The 20,503-nt window shown below is 50.4% G+C and overlaps 1 protein-coding gene across 2 annotated transcripts in view; it reads right to left on the reverse strand.

Annotated features, from left to right (window-relative positions):
- Nucleotides 1-20,503, reverse strand: part of TBC1D19 (TBC1 domain family member 19) — a 1,159,927-nt gene that overhangs the window by 95,149 nt on the left and 1,044,275 nt on the right. The gene's annotated exons all lie outside the window — the stretch shown is intronic.

Consider the following 20,503-nt stretch of genomic DNA (forward strand, 5'->3'; position numbering starts at 1 on the left):
CTATGGCCTCGGTAACCTCCGCTAGAGTTATGACACCCTCCAGACTGTCTGGATCATCAGGCAGGAGGGAGGGCAAGTTGATACTCTGCCTGTGTGTGGGCCTCGTAAAGAGTCTTATAATAGCGCTCAAAGGCTCTCGCAATAGTTTTGGGGGAAACATGGACAACTTCTTTTTCCTTTAAAGACATTACCCATCGTGCCTCAATTTCCTTCCGCCCCACCCACGCTAGCAACTTCCTCTCCCGATCTCCAGTTTCATAAAGTCGATGTTGGATTGCCAGCTGATGTGTTTTCACTTCATCAGTCGCTAGCGCTAGGTATTCCCGTCTGGTTATCTCAAGCTGGTGCACCTCCTGTTCAGTCATCCTGTCTGGGCCGGTCCCTTCCAGGTCCAGGAGTTTATGCTCTAAGTCTTCAAGTTCCTGGGTCGCTCGCTTATTTTTGTGGGCCAGTATATTGTGCGCCCTAGCACGCAACACAGCCTTATCAGCCTCCCACAAGGTGACCGCCGATGGTACAGAACCTTCGTTTTCAGTGAAGTATAGCTGGGAGTCAACGCGGAGCTCCTCAGCAACTGTCTAATCTTGCAGCTCCCATGCATTTAACCTCCATTGTGGTGGTGGACGACTCCCTCCACCGCCTACTTTCATGAGAAGGGGAGAGTGGTCTGATATGGCCCTAGCCAGATAGTCTATATCGTCCACTCGTTGTACCTCCCCTGCCGGAGCGAGAAGATAGTCTAAGCGGGAGAACACCCTGTCGGCGCCGGAGAAATAGAAGCATGCCCGTTGATGCGGAAGGCGCCGCCGCCACAGGTCAGACAGTCCTAGCGACTTTAAGAGGTGTGACCTCAGGTGCATCCCCGTGAGAGATCGAGCGGTATAGTAGGGGATTCAATACTTCATTGAAGTCTCCCCTTAGGATATGTATGGCCGGACCAGAGTTCAAGAGGAGTAGAGTCAAATTATCCACTGTGCATTGCTGAAGTCGAGGAGGTGCATAAACACTAACTAAGAGATAGGTCTTACGTTTCCACACACCCATGACCGCTACATATGTCCCCTCAGAGTCCCCCCATGTTTGCGTGACATGAAAGGGAGAGGATCTCTTAATAAGGATCACCACCCCACGGGAGCCCCTCGTGAAGCCTGCGTGTGCCAAAGTGGTGTAGAACCCCCGTCCCAGGAAAGAGCAAGTTGATCCCAACAGGTGAGTCTTCTGTAGGAATACTATATCAGGTCTATGTCTCTTAGGATATCGAGTTACCAGCCCCTTTTCACTTTATTACCCAAACCATTGACATTCCATGTCATTTATTTATTTTTATTTATTTTGAAAGTTTTATATAGCGCGAACAAGATCTTTGCAGATATCAGAGCGCTTTACAGGGCCGGGAATACAACAAGAGAGTGAATAGCAGGTCATTAGGTGTAGCGAAATTAAACATAGTAAGTGAGATGGGTAGGTACGTGAGGGAGCAAAGTAGAACAGGTACATCAATAATGCAAATATTACAACTACATGTGTGCATAGATAGTCAGGTAAAACAATAATACAGGTGAGACACATAGTCGTAGAGTTCGAACAGAAAAAGTACAGATCGGTGTAGTCTTTACAGCTCCACGATAATAGGTCAAGTGTATTTGTATCATTGTATTGTATGTATTGTAAGTGTATCATTACTGCGTAGTCAGTGTCTGGCATGATACTGTATCCGTGACATCTATTTCAGTACCTGTTCTCAATAGGAACTTGTACCATCCTCCACCCGTCCCACCTTCCACATCAGTGTGATCACAATCCTGAATTAAATGAGCTCCATTCCCACTGAACAATCTCCAAACGTTACTGAAAACCCCACAACATCCCCCCCTCCCCACACTCTTTCGACGCTCTCTCCACCCTCCCATTCGCCAACATGAAAACTTGGGAGTAGATCGTCCGCTAAGAGGTCTGTTACCCCCTCCCCTCCCACCCAAACTAACTACACAATACCAATACAATCACAACACAACAACCACCTTCCCAGCTCAGGCCTAAACCAGTAAATAGTCACTAGAGCTCAGAGAAGTCTTACTGTCCGGCAGCGGCCAGCGGGCCCCGCCTCTCAGAGCTCCTCGCCTTCCGCAGGATGCTGCCCAGTCTGCTTATCAGGAACTTGGAGATCTTGGTCCATCGCTTCTAGTCGCAGGATGCTGTAAGGAGCGGGTGGGCACTGGGAATCTCGTCAGAGTCTTCACGTCCAGACAAGTCAGTTTGACCCGTGTCGTCCGGTTTGCTCAGGGGATCAGCTGATCTCGAGCTACACACATCATCCCCAGAGTCTGATAGGAGTGTATCCGTACCTCCAGCGCGCAGAGCCCTACCCGGTGTACCACCCGCCGAGTTCCTGGGTCTCAGGCCCCGCCTTCGGCGTTTGTCTTGAGGCCTATCTTGGGATCGGTCCCCTCGTTAGAGCGGCGAGTTAGTGGAACTCTTTGGTGTTGGCCGTCGCAGTTGTGGTCGTTCCTCCACCCAGGACCATGCCTCCCCCGGAGTGCGGAATACAACGTGCAATTCTGAAAGATGACCTTCAGTTTGGACAGAAACAGCAGCATATATTGGATCCCCTTTGCACGCAGTTTAATCTTGACTTGATCAAAGGTCTGCCTCTGCTTCTGTACGTCGCGAGAATAGACAGGAAAAACCATGACCTTTCTTATGGATTTCCCTCAGTATGAGATCCCTGTTGTGAAAGTTCGGAAAGCGAGCTATCAGGGGTCGTGGAGGGGCTTCTGGTGGAGGAGGGAAGCTGGGCATCCTATACGCCCGTTCTATAATGAAGCATGTCGAGAATGGGGCGTGAGGTAACACATCTTTCAGGAACATCAGAAGAAACTGTCCTGGGTCACCTCCCTCCGCTTTTTCAGGAAAACCAACAAATTGAAGGTTGTTCCTCCTGGCCCTGTTTTCCGCACCACCGAAACTCCAGGCCACCTCCGCCACAGATGACAAGAGTCCCGCAACATCCTTGCGTGTGACCTGGGAAGTATCCTCCAACTCCGAGATGCGATGTTCGGCCTCCGTCATTCGTTCCGAGACCTTGCGGAGATCTTGATGCAGTAACGTCACCTCGGAGTGGACCTCAACTATCCTCCCCTCCAGACTCTCCCTGGACTCAAGGATGGCCTGCAGGATGGATGCCGTATCCGGAGGAGGGGTGGGACCACCCTCCGCATCCTATGCATATGGCAGTGCCTTGGCAAAGCAGTCTAGTTTGCCCTGCCGAGATTGCTGTGGTTCTTTAACTTTATCCTTGTCTTTTGCCATGATGGGGAGGCACGGAGGAGAGGACAGGCCTGCCAACGTCAGCAGTGGTCACGACGCTCACTTTCAAGCAACAGGAGGCGCACTGGTCAGGGTACCAGGACGGAGGAGAGGACAGTCCAGCCAACGTCAGCAGTGGTCACGACGCTCACCGTCAAGCAACAGGAGGCGCACTGGTTAGGGTCTAAGGGCAGGCAGCAGTGGCCGAAATCACGAACAAGCTGGTATGAAGAATTTCAGGGCAACGCGAGGGTCCGCCAATACTCCTTCAGATTAATCGGTGCTGAAGGGCGTCCCCCCTATATCTCTATCCCATCACATCGGCGACGGTTCCCCAGGCAGGCGGAGCAGACACCCCAGCAGTTCGGGAAGGCAGGTCCGATTGTGCAGGAGTCGTGCAAGAGGTCGTAGGGGTATGAGCGCACCGCAGTGCACACACCAAAGAGGAGCCAGAAGCAGCAGCTGAGTCCCGCAAGCCTCTATCCAGTAGCGAGGAGAATCATGTGTAGCAGCGCCACTCATGAACAATGTTCTTGCCGAGCTGCAGGGCACTGTGAAGCGGGCGAAGAGCAGATCAGCCAGGATGCTAGACCCGCAGGGGAAGCGTGCCAGCTCAGACGCCTGGCTGGTGTCCAGGTATGCCTTCAATGCCCCCACACCACCATCAGCGGGAGTCCGTATTGAACCACAGCTGGCGGACCCCCACGGTACGGTCAGGTAAAGATGTGAGGGGGGGCCATACAAAGCAGCAGAGTCAGGAAGGCTATCTAGACAACTGGAGCTCAAAGTCCAGGCTGAGTCTCTCCTAACACAACACCCCTCGCCAAGGGCACCAACACCGTGAGTGAGGATGGGCAGTCCAGGTCACCTCCAACTACGGAAGGCTTACATCTGGCATCAGGGAGTTTTCGCTGATTGCACAGGAGAGATATGCAGCGTCACTCGTATTGGGCAGTTCCCCCCCCCCCAGGGGGGAGCAGAGTAACGTTGGAGAGAATTCCGCACTCTTGTCGGCCAGGATGAAGCACCGCTCTCCTCAACACGGGCTCAGGCTCCTCCCTCTTGTCCCGGGCTCCGAGGCCGCCGCCACCCTGCTGCCGCACCACCTGTCCCTTATCGTGGAGCCGTATATCAGGCACAGGGGCACCCGGCAGTACCGCAATCCCTCCTCTCGCAATCGCTTCTGCCTCACAGTGTTCGCGCCGCCATTTTGGAGGTGGTCATGCTCTTGCCCCGGGTGGCCGATAATCGCTCAGAGAGTGAACAGGGGGGAATCTAAGGTCCCGTTAGAGGCACCGCCGCACTCCCAGAGGTTTCCGCTTTCAGGGCAGCCGGTCAGAAGGCGAAGAGTGTAAGGATGGCCACAGGATCATGAGCGGGGCTAGCGGAGGGCTCGTAAGAGACTTCTACTCCGCCATGTTGCTGGCCACGCCCCCACTTACTCACTATTGTAAGAATATTCTTAGAGTTATTACCGGTATGTGACATTTTATTGGTAAAAAAATGAGTTTTAGTATGGAGCAATAAGGCTTTATTATCACTCAGACCTTTCTTATAGAGGATTCTATTATCAGGAGAATAACATACACTAAATCCATTCTAATTGGTGTACTTCCAGCTTGGCCACTTGTAGTCCTTCAGAGAACCATTGAGAAGATGCCTGTCGCTTAATAGAATTCGACTTAGGTTTATGCAATGGAGCGTGGTTGGCTCTGAGTAGCCAATTGGTAATATCTTTATCCATGGAGGACACGTCTTTACTTAAAAGAGGCATGGAGTTTTGAAGTGCAACACGTAAGTTATCCTTGTTAACCTGGAGCCAGTCCCGAAAACTGTAATGCATATCAGTGCTGGTTTGGGGGTTTTGAAGCCCCGCAATACTGAATGTTATGAAAAGATTATCGGACCTTATACAAGGTAGAACTTCTAACCTTGTAAGTAAAAGGTTTACCATCGCGGTGAGTAGCCAATGGGAGGGGATGACCTTAAACCTGTACTTGGTGTACGCCCCACCGGGCCTACAAACAGCGACACTTGACATACTGGGTCCTCTGCTACTAACACTCCCTAAGGGTAGAATATTAACGGGAGGAGATATGAATGACATTGTCTCAAAAGAACTAGACACCCTGAAGGGAGCGACAACCGAGAGGAGGAAGGGCCCATTGGGTAAGTTAATTTGAACCATGGGACTTAGCAACATCTGGAGCCATCAGCACCTCGGAATACGACAATACACACACATATCGCCATCTCACCGGAGTCCATCTAAACTTGAGCTACATTCTCACCCAGGCCAGTAACCTAAGAGATATCCGGAGGGCAGCACATATAGCACGAGGAGGGTTCAGACTTTTCTCCGGTGGAGGTGGTTTTGGAGGGTCCCCCAAAAGATTACACCCTCCCCCTTGAAATTGATCCATGGTATCTTAAAGATAGTAAACTTAAAACTGCTCTTAGGAAAGGGGCGGAACAATTTTTTGCAGAAAATATAGGATCTGTAGAATTGAAGGTAACACTCTGGGAAGTGTTCTAAATTGGGAGCAGAGGCCAGGCCCAGGCACAATTAGGAGCGACAAGAAAATACCAAAATCTGAAGTGCCTGTCCCTAGAGGAGGAAATAACAGCCCCAGCCCAAATGGGGGAGGGTGGTGTAGAAGACTCGGAAACAAGACATAAACTCCAGGTGAAGCACAAGGAGTTGGGAGACATAATGGAGGTGTTAGACCTGGCATCATTGGCGTAGGTATCCCTTCCCCTCTACTCTTCCTGTCTTGTATGTTGGCTGAATGTAGACGTTTTGGGCGCCGTGCCACTGCTAATCAGTGCCACAGCGCAAATGCTCCCTGTATATATAATGACTGTGAGAATAAGAATTACTTTCTATCACCCTATCTGGCCCTAGGAACCTCGAGTTTGACATGCTTGTGCTCAGGACATTGAGAGCCACGTTTTAATAAGGACCATTTAGATATCACATGCTTTGAAATGCCTTTCCTGAAAATGCTGTAGTTTCTTGCCTAAAGCTTTACTGACGGCTGTTGCGAGTGTGTGTATTGGTAGTCTGGTTTCGGAGCACCAGGGCCAGCTGGGTCAGACCTGGCTGGAGAGAGGGATCGGTATTTTGATTTGAATAGGGTAGTGCCTGGCAAGGTGAATGATGGCTCCACCTCCCACTAGGTGTCTGATAGCAGGCCCCCTCATTTTTTTTGTCAAATCTGTTTTTATTGCCATTTTATAGTTTTCAAAAGTACAGTGCAAGGATCAACCAGTGTAATTCTGCAGTCCGGCCACACCGGTGCAACAGTCAAATATCGCAAAAACAGTACAGAGTATAATCATAAATCTGCGCTGACAATGTCACATATCAGAAAGGGGGTGGTGATGGACAGAGCATCTGAATTAAACAGAACACTCATACCCAGTCAAAAGATCAGGGCTTGATCCATCACCGTTTTTTAGCTCACTGCACCATCCCAGTTCAGAACCTGGCTACATGCAAATTAGTCTGTCCCTGGCCCAGTGCATCATGGGAACAGGGCAGACCAAACTACCAAGCCAATTCTTTACTGGAAAGGAAACAAGCTTCCGGGGACCGGTTTCTGGCATTGCAGCCGTCTTCGGCCTGGCTTGCTTGAATCCTGATGGTGCAGAGAGCAAGGGACTCATGTCTGAGCATACCCTGCCACTCCTATAGTGGCCAAAACGATTCAGAAAGGGGGTGGTGATGGACAGAGCATCTGAATTAAAAAGAACACTCATACCCAGTCAAAAGATCAGGGCTTGATCCATCACCGTTTTTTAGCTCACTGCACCATCCCAGTTCAGAACCTGGCTACATGCAAATTAGTCTGTCCCTGGCCCAGTGCATCATGGGAACAGGGCAGACCAAACTACCAAGCCAATTCTTTACTGGAAAGGAAACAAGCTTCCGGGGACCGGTTTCTGGCATTGCAGCCGTCTTCGGCCCGGCTTGCTTGAATCCTGATGGTGCAGAGAGCAAGGGACTCATGTCTGAGCATACCCTGCCACTCCTATAGTGGCCAAAACGATTCAGAAAGGGGGTGGTGATGGACAGAGCATCTGAATTAAACAGAACACTCATACCCAGTCAAAAGATCAGGGCTTGATCCATCACCGTTTTTTAGCTCACTGCACCATCCCAGTTCAGAACCTGGCTACATGCAAATTAGTCTGTCCCTGGCCCAGTGCATCATGGGAACAGGGCAGACCAAACTGCCAAGCCAATTCTTTACTGGAAAGGAAACAAGCTTCCGGGGACTTGTTTCTGGCATTGCAGCCGTCTTCGGCCCGGCTTCCTTGAATCCTGATGGTGCAGAGAGCAAGGGACTCATGTCTGAGCATACCCTGCCACTCCTATAGTGGCCAAAACAATTCAGAAAGGGGGTGGTGATGGACAGAGCATCTGAATTAAACAGAACACTCATACCCAGTCAAAAGATCAGGGCTTGATCCATCACCGTTTTTTAGCTCACTGCACCATCCCAGTTCAGAACCTGGCTACATGCAAATTAGTCTGTCCCCGGCCCAGTGCATCATGGGAACAGGGCAGACCAAACAACCAAGCTAATTCTTTACTGGAAAGGAAACAAGCTTCCGGGGACCGGTTTCTGGCATTGCAGCCGTCTTCGGCCCGGCTTGCTTGAATCCTGATGGTGCAGAGAGCAAGGGACTCATGTCTGAGCATACCCTGCCACTCCTATAGTGGCCAAAACGATTCAGAAAGGGGGTGGTGATGGACAGAGCATCTGAATTAAACAGAACACTCATACCCAGTCAAAAGATCAGGGCTTGATCCATCGCCGTTTTTTAGCTCACTGCACCATCCCAGTTCGGAACCTGGCTACATGCAAATTAGTCTGTCCCTGGCCCAGTGCATCATGGGAACAGGGCAGACCAAACTACCAAGCCAATTCTTTACTGGAAAGGAAACAAGCTTCCGGGGACCGGTTTCTGGCATTGCAGCCGTCTTCGGCCCGGCTTGCTTGAATCCTGATGGTGCAGAGAGCAAGGGACTCATGTCTGAGCATACCCTGCCACTCCTATAGTGGCCAAAACGATTCAGAAAGGGGTTGGTGATGGACAGAGCATCTGAATTAAACAGAACACTCATACCCAGTCAAAAGATCAGGGCTTGATCCATCACCGTTTTTTAGCTCACTGCACCATCCCAGTTCAGAACCTGGCTACATGCAAATTAGTCTGTCCCTGGCCCAGTGCATCATGGGAACAGAGCAGACCAAACTACCAAGCCAATTCTTTACTGGAAAGGAAACAAGCTTCCCTTGCTCACTGCACCATCAGGATTCAAGCAAGCCGGGCCGAAGACGGCTGTAATGCCAGAAACCAGTCCCCGGAAGCTTGTTTCCTTCCAGTAAAGAATTGGCTTGGTAGTTTGGTCTGCCCTGTTCCCATGATGCACTGGGCCAGGGACAGACTAATTTGCATGTGGCCAGGTTCTGAACTGGGATGGTGCAGTGAGCTAAAAAACGGTGATGGATCAAGCCCTGATCTTTTGACTGGGTAGGAGTGTTCTGCTTAATTTAGATACTCTGTCCATCACCACCCCCCTTTTTGAATCGTTTTGGCCACCACAAGTGTGGAAGGGTATGCTCAGATGTGAGTCCCTTGCTCACTGCACCATCAGGATTCAAGCAAGCCGGGCCGAAGACGGCTGTAATGCCAGAAACCGGTCCCCGGAAGCTTGTTTCCTTCCAGTAAAGAATTGTCTTGGTAGTTTGGTCTGCCCTGTTCCCATGATGCACTGGGCCAGGGACAGACTAATTTGCATGTGGCCAGGTTCTGAACTGGGATGGTGCAGTGAGCTAAAAAATGGTGATGGATCAAGCCCTGATCTTTTGACTGGGTAGGAGTGTTCTGCCTAATTCAGATACTCTGTCCATCACCACCCCCCTTTTTGAATCGTTTTGGCCACCACAAGTGTGGAAGGGTATGCTCAGATGTGAGTCCCTTGCTCACTGCACCATCAGGATTCAAGCAAGCCGGGCCGAAGACGGCTGTAATGCCAGAAACCGGTCCCCGGAAGCTTGTTTCCTTCCAGTAAAGAATTGGCTTGGTAGTTTGGTCTGCCCTGTTCCCATGATGCACTGGGCCGGGGACAGACTAATTTGCATGTGGCCAGGTTCTGAACTGGGATGGTGCAGTGAGCTAAAAAACGGTGATGGATCAAGCCCTGATCTTTTGACTGGGTAGGAGTGTTCTGCTTAATTCAGATACTCTGTCCATCACCACCCCCCTTTTTGAATCGTTTTGGCCACCACAAGTGTGGAAGGGTATGCTCAGATGTGAGTCCCTTGCTCACTGCACCATCAGGATTCAAGCAAGCCGGGCCGAAGACGGCTGTAATGCCAGAAACCGGTCCCCGGAAGCTTGTTTCCTTCCAGTAAAGAATTGGCTTGGTAGTTTGGGCTGCCCTGTTCCCATGATGCACTGGGCCAGGGACAGGCTAATTTGCATGTGGCCAGGTTCTGAACAGGGATGGTGCAGTGAGCTAAAAAACGGTGATGGATCAAGCCCTGATCTTTTGACTGGGTAGGAGTGTTCTGCTTACTTCAGATACTCTGTCCATCACCACCCCCCCTTTTTGAATCGTTTTGGCCACCACAAGTGTGGAAGGGTATGCTCAGATGTGAGTCCCTTGCTCACTGCACCATCAGGATTCAAGCAAGCCGGGCCGAAGACGGCTGTAATGCCAGAAACCGGTCCCCGGAAGCTTGTTTCCTTCCAGTAAAGAATTGGCTTGGTAGTTTGGTCTGCCCTGTTCCCATGATGCACTGGGCCAGGGACAGACTAATTTGCATGTGGCCAGGTTCTGACCTGGGATGGTGCAGTGAGCTAAAAAACGGTGATGGATCAAGCCCTGATCTTTTGACTGGGTAGGAGTGTTCTGCTTAATTCAGATACTCTGTCCATCACCACCACCCTTTTTGAATCGTTTTGGCCACCACAAGTGTGGAAGGGTATGCTCAGATGTGAGTCCCTTGCTCACTGCACCATCAGGATTCAAGCAAGCTGGGCCGAAGACGGCTGTAATGCCAGAAACCGGTCCCCGGAAGCTTGTTTCCTTCCAGTAAAGAATTGGCTTGGTAGTTTGGTCTGCCCTGTTCCCATGATGCACTGGGCCAGGGACAGACTAATTTGCATGTGGCCAGGTTCTGAACTGGGATGGTGCAGTGAGCTAAAAAACGGTGATGGATCAAGCCCTGATCTTTTGACTGGGTAGGAGTGTTCTGCTTAATTCAGATACTCTGTCCATCACCACCCCCCTTTTTGAATCGTTTTGGCCACCACAAGTATGGAAGGGTATGCTCAGATGTGAGTCCCTTGCTCACTGCACCATCAGGATTCAAGCAAGCCGGGCTGAAGACGGCTGTAATGCCAGAAACCGGTCCCCGGAAGCTTGTTTCCTTCCAGTAAAGAATTGGCGTGTTAGTTTGGTCTGCCCTGTTCCCATGATGCACTGGGCCAGGGACAGACTAATTTGCATGTGGCCAGGTTCTGAACTGGGATGGTGCAGTGAGCTTAAAAACGGTGATGGATCAAGCCCTGATCTTTTGACTGGGTAGGAGTGTTCTGCTTAATTCAGATACTCTGTCCATCACCACCCCCCTTTTTGAATCGTTTTGGCCACCACAAGTGTGGAAGGGTATGCTCAGATGTGAGTCCCTTGCTCACTGCACCATCAGGATTCAAGCAAGCCGGGCCGAAGACGGCTGTAATGCCAGAAACCGGTCCCCGGAAGCTTGTTTCCTTCCAGTAAAGAATTGGCTTGGTAGTTTGGTCTGCCCTGTTCCCATGATGCACTGGGCCAGGGACAGACTAATTTGCATGTGGCCAGGTTCTGAACTGGGATGGTGCAGTGAGCTAAAAAACGGTGATGGATCAAGCCCTGATCTTTTGACTGGGTAGGAGTGGTCTGCTTAATTCAGATACTCTGTCCATCACCACCCCCCTTTTTGAATCGTTTTGGCCACCACAAGTGAGGAAGGGTATGCTCAGATGTGAGTCCCTTGCTCACTGCACCATCAGGATTCAAGCAAGCCGGGCCGAAGACGGCTGTAATGCCATAAACCAGTCCCCGGAAGCTTGTTTCCTTCCAGTAAAGAATTGGCTTGGTAGTTTGGTCTGCCCTGTTCCCATGATGCACTGGGCCAGGGACAGACTAATTTGCATGTGGCCAGGTTCTGAACTGGGATGGTGCAGTGAGCTAAAAAACGGTGATGGATCAAGCCCTGATCTTTTGACTGGGTAGGAGTGTTCTGCTTAATTCAGATACTCTGTCCATCACCACCCCCCTTTTTGAATCGTTTTGGCCACCACAAGTGTGGAAGGGTATGCTCAGATGTGAGTCCCTTGCTCACTGCACCATCAGGATTCAAGCAAGCCGGGCCGAAGATGGCTGTAATGCCAGAAACCGGTCCCCGGAAGCTTGTTTCCTTCCAGTAAAGAATTGGCTTGGTAGTTTGGTCTGCCCTGTTCCCATGATGCACTGGGCCAGGGACAGACTAATTTGCATGTGGCCAGGTTCTGAACGGTGATGGATCAAGCCCTGATCTTTTGACTGGGTAGGAGTGTTCTGCTTAATTCAGATACTCTGTCCATCACCACCCCCCTTTTTGAATCGTTTTGGCCACCACAAGTGTGGAAGGGTATGCTCAGATGTGAGTCCCTTGCTCACTGCACCATCAGGATTCAAGCAAGCCGGGCCGAAGACGGCTGTAATGCCAGAAACCGGTCCCCGGAAGCTTGTTTCCTTCCAGTAAAGAATTGGCTTGGTAGTTTGGTCTGCCTTGTTCCCATGATGCACTGGGCCAGGGACAGACTAATTTGCATGTGGCCAGGTTCTGAACTGGGATGGTGCAGTGAGCTAAAAAACGGTGATGGATCAAGCCCTGATCTTTTGACTGGGTAGGAGTGTTCTGCTTAATTCAGATACTCTGTCCATCACCACCCCCCTTTTTGAATCGACAATGTCACATAAACAAAGAATATGCTCTCCAACCAGACCAATACGTGAAGGGCTTATTCCGGCGCCTTCTAAAGTAGTCCATGTCTGTCAAGATGTACAGTCTTGCACAATAGATACCAGGCCCGCCCCCTCATTCCGAAAGGGCAGGATGTCGCCTCGTAAACCAAGTGCCACCCGACCACACCAAACTGGTTCTGACTGGAGTCAGTGATTTGCGACCTCAGAGAACAAAGACTTTCTAGGTATAAAATGCTGATCTGGAACTGTGGCCAAGTGTGTTCCTACTGGACGTCAAGACGAAACTCTGTCAGAGTGAACAGAGGAAAGGGCTTTGACACTTTCACCAAGCTTTTCGAAAAAACTACCCAAGGGCCTAAATCGAAAGCGCCTCCTGCAGAAGTCTCAGGGACACACCCCGTCAGCCATCGGAATTCCTGTGCGAGGAACTCCACTTGCAGGTGAGGCCTCATTTGAGTAATCCGGAGCCTCTAGTCCTACTGTGAGGACTGCGGACTGGGAACATTTGAATCCTTTGCTAAACCTGTACTGGCCTCTGCAGCTAAGAGAGAGTTGCCGCCGCTGAGAGCCCGCCTAACTCTGAAACTTTGAATCCTTTGCTAAACCTGTGCAGGCCGCTGCAGCTAAGAGAGAGTTGCCGCCACTGAGAGCCCGCCTGAATCTGAACCTTTGAATCATTTGCTAAACCTGTGCGGGCCGCTGCAGCTAAGAGAGAGATGCCGCTGCTGACAGCCCGCCAGAATCTGCACCTTCGAGTCCTTCGCTGAACCTGGATAGACCGCTGCAACTAAGAGATAGCTGTAGCCACTGAGCGTCCACCATTGTGCCAGCCTGGCCGAGACCATCCTTTGCCCCGTGGGCTGCCGCAGCCAAGAGAGAGCTGTAGCCGCTGAGTGCCCGTACCCTCGCTACTTTGCATCATCGTGATTCGCCCCGTGGGCCGCCGCAGCCAAGAGAGAACTGTAGCCCCTGAGTGCCCGCACCCTTGCTACTTTGCATCATCGTGATTTGCCCCGTGGGCCGCCGCAGCCAAAGAGAGCTGTAGCCACTGAGCGCCCGCACCCTTTGCTAATTTGCCTCATTGTGATTTGTCCTGTGGGCTACCGCAGTTAAGAGAGAGCTGTGGCCGCTGAGCGCCCGCACCTGAGGCAACTTTGCATCCTTGGGAATTGTCCTGTGGGCTGCTGCAGCTGAAGGAAAGCTTGTCACCCTTGTTGAGGATTGTCACTACCGTTCTGTGGGCTACCACAGCTAAGAGAGAGCTGCTGCGAGCCCACCACGGAGCTGCACGACGAGAGTCATCACACCACCAGCCCGGGCTGCCGCAGCAGCGTGTAGCTGCCACTGAGCACCCGCCTATCCCCGAGTGCCCGAATCATTGTTTGTGCACGCAGCGGACCTCAACCTCTAAAACTTGTGGTCGCTGGGAGTCCACCTGTCCCCGTCTCCGCTTCTTCGAGAACCTGTGTGGTGTGTACCCTCTCCACAACAGGTATATGGTGTGCACCGGGTCGCGTAGGCCCCGGCTCAGAACTAAGTCAGTGTCACGCTTTAGTGGATACGCTATTGTCTTTTTGAGTCCCTACAGGTTGACGTGAATTGTAGTTGTTGAAACGCTTTGAGAGTTTTGAGTTAAACTGTTAGATAAAGATATTATTTTTCTATACCTACCTGAGTTGTGTCCTTTTGTGGTGTCATTACTGCCTTATTGTACGTGTTCATAAATGCTTCACACACTGCCTCTGAGATAGGCCTAACTGCTTGTGCTTTGTTACCACAGGGCTGAACAGGAGTTGTCAAAGGGGGTGGCCCACTTGCCCTGACTTAGCAAGAGGGGTCCCTATTTGGATAATGGCATTAGCCATTGCCAACTAGAGACCCCCATTTCTAACATTGGCGGTCAGCGTCGAGGATCAAGACTTGCCTTTATGATCCACGTACAATAAGTGGTAAACACCACTGGTGAGTGTAGACGAAGCACAGCCACACAAAAAAAATGTATTGGTTGGTTGGTTGGTTGTCTTAGTGGTGACTTGTTGATAGCAGAAATGAGTACTGCTAGTAGAGGAAAGCCAACGTTCAATGCTTCGGAGGATCTCACCTTTGAGGAGGAAAGATTAGATACCTGTACTGCCAGACAGCTGAAGTCATTTTGTAAGCAATTTGCGGTCCCTGTGACAGGTCTCTCTATGAAGGAGGAGTACCAGAAGGCGCTAAAGGCCTGGTGGAAAGCGAGAGAGTCCGCTGGGGATAAGGAAGAGAATGCTGGAGGGCAGTCGGATGATGCAGTAGAGAGGGGTGGAGATAGGACACCCTCCAATCCAGGTACTAGTGTATCCCAAAGGAGCCTGACTCCAGAAAAGCTGGAGGACAGGGAGAGAGATAGGAGGCATAGTTTGGAGATGGCTAAATTGGAAGGTCAGAAGGACCTTGAGAGTAAGAAGTTAGACATTGAGAAGAATCGATTGTCAATTGAACTTGAAAAATATGAAAATGGAGCATGAGAGAATGTTGAGGTGAGATAGAGATCAGGGCGAGGAGTGTCCCGGTCTCCCCCTTTGGTGGCAGCATACCTTTAGTAACTCCTGAGAGTAGAGTTTATATTCCTAAAGATGTCATTAAGGATTTTCACAAGAGTGAGGATATTGGGCAATGGTTTGCCGCATATGAGATAGCAATGGTGTCACACCGGGTCCCTGAGAAGGATTGGGGAGCGAGGTTTGTAGGGACGCTTTGTGAGTGATGGTGGGGATACCCTGTTGGACCTGCCTGAGGAGAGCAGGATGGTGTATGCCCATATGAAGGAAGCTTTGATGACACGTTATGGTTTGACACCAGAAATGTGCAGGCAGAGGTTTAGAACCTGTAAGAAGTTAGAGGGTACCACATGGGTTGAATATGTGTCTTATTTCTGCAGAGCAATGGATCGCTGGGTGAAAGGTTGCAAGGTGGAAACATTTGAGCAGTTGTACGATTTGTTTGCATGGGAGCATTTTTCTAGTAACTGTTTTCTAGAGCTACGCAGGCACCTGATTGATAGCAAGCTGACAAACCCTAGGAAGCTTGATGAGGAGGCGGACCGCTGGATGAGCACCCGGGTCCGCGAAGGTTTTGTGGGAGACTTCGTCAGAGGTGAGCAGGGTCCTCAGCAGAGAAGTGGGGGGGGGGGGGCAAGGGTAAGCCGAGGGAGTTCCAGAAAGGGCTCCAAAGTAATTCCCCAGGGAACCAAGCAGTGGGTTCCCAGCCTCCCCTTGAGAAGAAGTCAGTGTCCCTGACAGGTAGGCCTGTTCAGAGGGGACCACTTACTTGTTTTAAGTGTGGTCAAGTGGGCCACTGGTATTATGATCCCCAGTGTCCCCAGAGGGACCCCAATGCACTGTGCACCATTCCGCCAGATTGCCATTGTAGCTCTGGGGGGGAGATGGAGGTCCAAGGTGGGTGGGATCCCGTAGAGTTGACCCTTGTCTCGCTAGGAGACTTTGAGAAGGTCCCTAACCCTACACTGCCGAATAACACTAAGAAGTACAGGCAGTGGGTGACCATCAATGGCCATAGGGTGGAGGCCCTCAGGGACACAGGAATTAGGGTGACTGTTGTCAGTTCCCGGTTGGTGTCCTAAGAGCAGATTGTCACCCATGCGTTCTGTCCCGTATTGTGTCAGCAGACACCTCAGAAAGCCAGTATGAGGTGGCTCAGGTTCCCTTCGAGTTATATGATGTTATTTAAATTATATCTAGGCGCAACAGCTACCCAAAAGGGTTTCCCAATGCCCGGCGGAAACAACAGAAGATAGGGGAGTAGAACTTACTGATTAAAAAGCCAGGTTTTAAGAGATTTACGAAAGAGTGTAACGTTCATCTGTGTGCGAAGTGACAGCGGAAGAGCATTCCACAGAACAGGGCCCAAATAGGAAAAAGAGCGACCACCCATACGGGATACTCTGATCTTTGGCACCTGAAATTTAGCCTGAGTAGTGGATCTGAGTGTACGGGAAGGCAAATAGAGATGGACTAGATTTTGCACATACATGGGAGCCATGCCGTGCTTAATTCTGAACATATAGTTCAGAGCTCTTAACTTAATCCGATTTCCAACTCTTAACCGATGGAGATCTCTCAGGGAAGGGAAATAGAAGCTGTTCTAGGAGTTCAGCACAGCAATCTGGCTGCGGAGTAGCTTTCGTATGACATCTATATTGGCTCCAAGATAGAGGATGTTACCGTAGTCCAGTCTACATGTAACAAGAGCCTGGACTACGGTTCTCTGAGTAGGGCTAGGGAGCATCCACACAATTTATTTCAGCTACTTCAGAATGGTGAAGCATGTTGCAGCAACGTTCATGGCTTGGTGATGCATAGATAGTGAGTCGTCAATAAAAAAACAAAGGTTGCGAACATGATGGGAAGGCTGCGGTACTGCACCCATTTCTGTGGGCCAATGTTGTGGACCCCAGAGCTCTTTGAGTGGGGGGTGGTCTCAGGAACTCTTCAGGTGGCTGTGAGGCCCGCCATGCCTGTAGACTGTCTGTTGGGCAATGATCTAGAGACCTCCCTGTGCGCTACGTGGAGAGAAAGTCTCATTTGGAGATGTTGGGCCTGCCTGAGTGGGCATGTGCAACCACTCGGTCCATGACAGCTCAGATGGCAGAGGCTCTGATTTTATATTAAAAACAGAGCTTTGGACTATACCATTGCCCGCTGAAAGGCAATATTTCTCTCCATGTGTTCCCATACCTGGCGGGTCAAGCAGTTTGGTGCTTGCTTTCCCTCCATGTTAAAGAACAGTAGATATTTCAGCACCCAAGTTAATGTGCTGCATGGCTAAATACATATAAGGACCCGAAGGCGAGACATATTGCATTGCAAATGCTTGTTTAACCAAGTTTTGGAAAATAACAGATCAGGACTTTCATTATTGAACAGATTTCCATGCTCGGTCAGGCTTTATCGAGCGCCACCCGTCACCTCCCGGTGGACAAAAGCCAGATGGGGTACAGGCTAGGGAGGGCTAGCCCTGTCGCTAAGAGGCCTTGGATGTAGGCCTGCTTGCTGCTTTCTCACCACAGCTCAGTTCTATCCAGGGTGGGGAGACACTCTGGATTCCTGTGCCCCCGTGAAATACTGCCAGGGAGTCGAGGTGCCTGCAGGGAGAGACCGAGGAAGCCCAGGGTTGGCAACTGCAACCTCCAGCAGGCCAGTCACCTCCAAGCTGTGAGCACGCAGCTCCCTCCCAGGACCGGTCACGGCCCACCACTGTCATTTCCAATCTCATGGGGCAGGCCGGCAGTATGGATCTCCATCCATCACTGGTGTGGGCCAGGGATTGGGAACGGGGTCACTGATTGCTCTTCTTCGTATATTGGGGCATCTTGTATAAAGGGGAGGCCCCATCAGTCTGCTAGAAACATGATGCTGGCAGATGGACTGGGAAGGGTGCTTGAGCTCTCTAAGGAGCAGCCACCACAATGGCCTCCTAGGCCTTGTCGCCCTGGCCACTTTCTTGAGGATTGTACACTAAACGTAAGCCACCCAGCCAGAAAACTCCACCAGTAAGAAGTAGATCAGTGGTATATTACGAGACGGTGGCATAAATGCTGATTTCATTCTTGGTGCCTGTTACATTTCTACCACTGCTCTTCTCCTTATCATGGAAACAAACACTGAAGGCCTGATTTAGAGTTTGGCGGATGGGATACTTAATCACAAAGGTACATTGTAGCATATGGCACTGTTAATATGGTAGACAGGATATCCACAACACTTCTCCAAATTCTAAAACAGTCAGCTAATTGGGATTTTTTTTAAAAATCTACAGCTTCCATTTTCGTTAGTGTGAAATTGGTTGGCCTTGTGGAAACCAAAGGAAGGCCTTAGGAAATCAGTTACATATGTTTATTTGTCATTTTTTGGGATGGAGAGTGACTTCACCTCTTGTACACCTGACTCCTTGTGTGGCCTTTGTCATACTTTTGTTGGGTGCTGCCTCTTTCTCTCAGCCCTTTCCTAAAAAATAGAGCCTCTTGGTGCTCGAGTCAAAACTGAATTACTCCTGAAATACTCCTGAGGCGAAAAGCCGGGAGAAGAATTGTGCTGCTGTTTGTTTTAATCTTTGTTTTCATTGCTCGTTTTTAAAATCCACCTCCTCCCATGAGCACTTACTTGTGGGACAGGGCGCTTCCTGAAGCAGACGCGCTGCGGACTTAGCGCTGACGCGCTGCACAAGGTAATCTTGACGCCACTCCCCCAGCCACGCACAAGCCACGCCCACTTTAGCGAGGCCACGCCCCTCTGACGTATAAAAACTGCGCTGATCACGATCGCGCCAGAGACTGAAATACTCCTGAGGCGAAAAGCCGGGAGAAGAATTGTGCTGCTGTTTGTTTTAATCTTTGTTTTCATTGCTCGTTTTTAAAATCCACCTCCTCCCCTGAGCACTTACTTGTGGGACAGGGCGCTTCCTGAAGCAGACGCGCTGCGGACTTAGCGCTGACGCGCTGCACAGGGTAATCTTGACGCCACTCCCCCAGCCACGCACAAGCCACGCCCACTTTAGCGAGGCCACACCCCCTCTTCCCTCCCCTATCGCTTCCATAAAAACATGTGCCTTTTCCGGACGCGCAGCGGACGGGCGCAGCGGGCGCGCCGTTTGCGCGCCGAAGGGCGCGCCTAAGGCAAGCCCGTCTGCGCCCGTCCGCGACCGACCGGGCCCAGGGGCCAGGCAGAATGGAGAACTCACCAGATACTCCTTCGGTGAACTCCGTGCCCTACAGAACTCCGGCCCATCTCTCCTCGATCCTACAACTCATGCCCGCTTAAAGATTAATAACATTCATATCCATCATGTATCGCAGGAGCCATCCTCTACCCCGTCCCAAAGCCCCTACTCTTTCATTCCGCCCTCACGCCCCGATGCTCGGACTCTCCACTGTTTATACCTTAACACCAGATCCCTGGTAAAACACCAATTAGATATTTTCCTTTTACTTCAATTGGATAGGCCTGACATATTGCTTGTCTCAGAAACCTGGCTTACCGCAGACTCCTTGCCAGATATTCTCGCAGCATTACCATCAGACTATTATATATTGTTCGCAAACAGAAAACCAGGAAAAACTGGTGGTGGCGTCGCAGCTATTATCCACAAAGACGACACGTTCACCACCTTATCTTCTCTAGACCTACCAGACACTGATAACCTGGTAATTTAATCTGATAAAGACAAAGGAACTATGGTACTAGTTTTGATTTATCGTCCACCTATACCTATGCCGTCCTTCCCAGTCTCTCTTTCTGAGCAACTGGCCGGCTTGACCGTTGACTACGACAAAGTCATGATGATAGGGGATCTTAACTATTGGTATAACCACCCGGAGGCAGGACCTCACGCCTCAGAACTCTTTGAGCTTCTTTCCAATCTAAATTTTTATCAACATGTCCAAATCCCCACCCATGATAAAGGTCATATCTTAGACCAGATCTGGTCCTATAATATCCCTACCTCCAGCCCTACTGCATTACCCTGTATATGGTCCGACCATCACCTGTTGCAATTTTCCATCACTTTGCAGGGCAATTTGAAAACTCCTGCGCCCTTGGGAGGGTTGGCCAGGAAATGGAGATCGCTTAGCTTCCCGGAGTTCTTAACCACCTTGACAGACTCCCTCCCGGTTCAGGATCTGGACATTAACCTGATGGATAAAGCCCTTACTGACTGGCTTTTATCTGCCTGTGATGCACATGCCCCCCTAACAAAGTTCTCTCACGCTCGTCGAATGGACGCCCATAGGTGGTTTTCTACAGATTTAAAAACTCAAAAATTAGAACTCCGCCAATTAGAAAGAAAATGGAGGCAGGGCTATCATGAAAAAGACAGACGCTTATTTACGACAGCTCGGAGGAATTATAATAGTTCCATCTTAGCTGCTAAGGCAGCCTTCTTCTCTGATAAAATTTCTACAGCTCATAATAAGTCGAGAGAAATTTTTAAAGTAGTTAACGATCTATGCAATGACACCCGCACCTCCCCCTCCCAACCCCCGACTCAATTACTGTGTGATCAACTTAACAATTTCTTCAGGGAGAAGATTGATATTATAAAAGCTAGCATCCAGACGACTCATACCAGGGCAACAAGCAAGGAAATTTGCGAAAACCCACACAAACTCCAGTC

Source organism: Lissotriton helveticus, chromosome 2_2 (assembly GCF_964261635.1).
Source record: "Lissotriton helveticus chromosome 2_2, aLisHel1.1, whole genome shotgun sequence".
Classification (NCBI taxonomy): domain Eukaryota; kingdom Metazoa; phylum Chordata; class Amphibia; order Caudata; family Salamandridae; genus Lissotriton; species Lissotriton helveticus.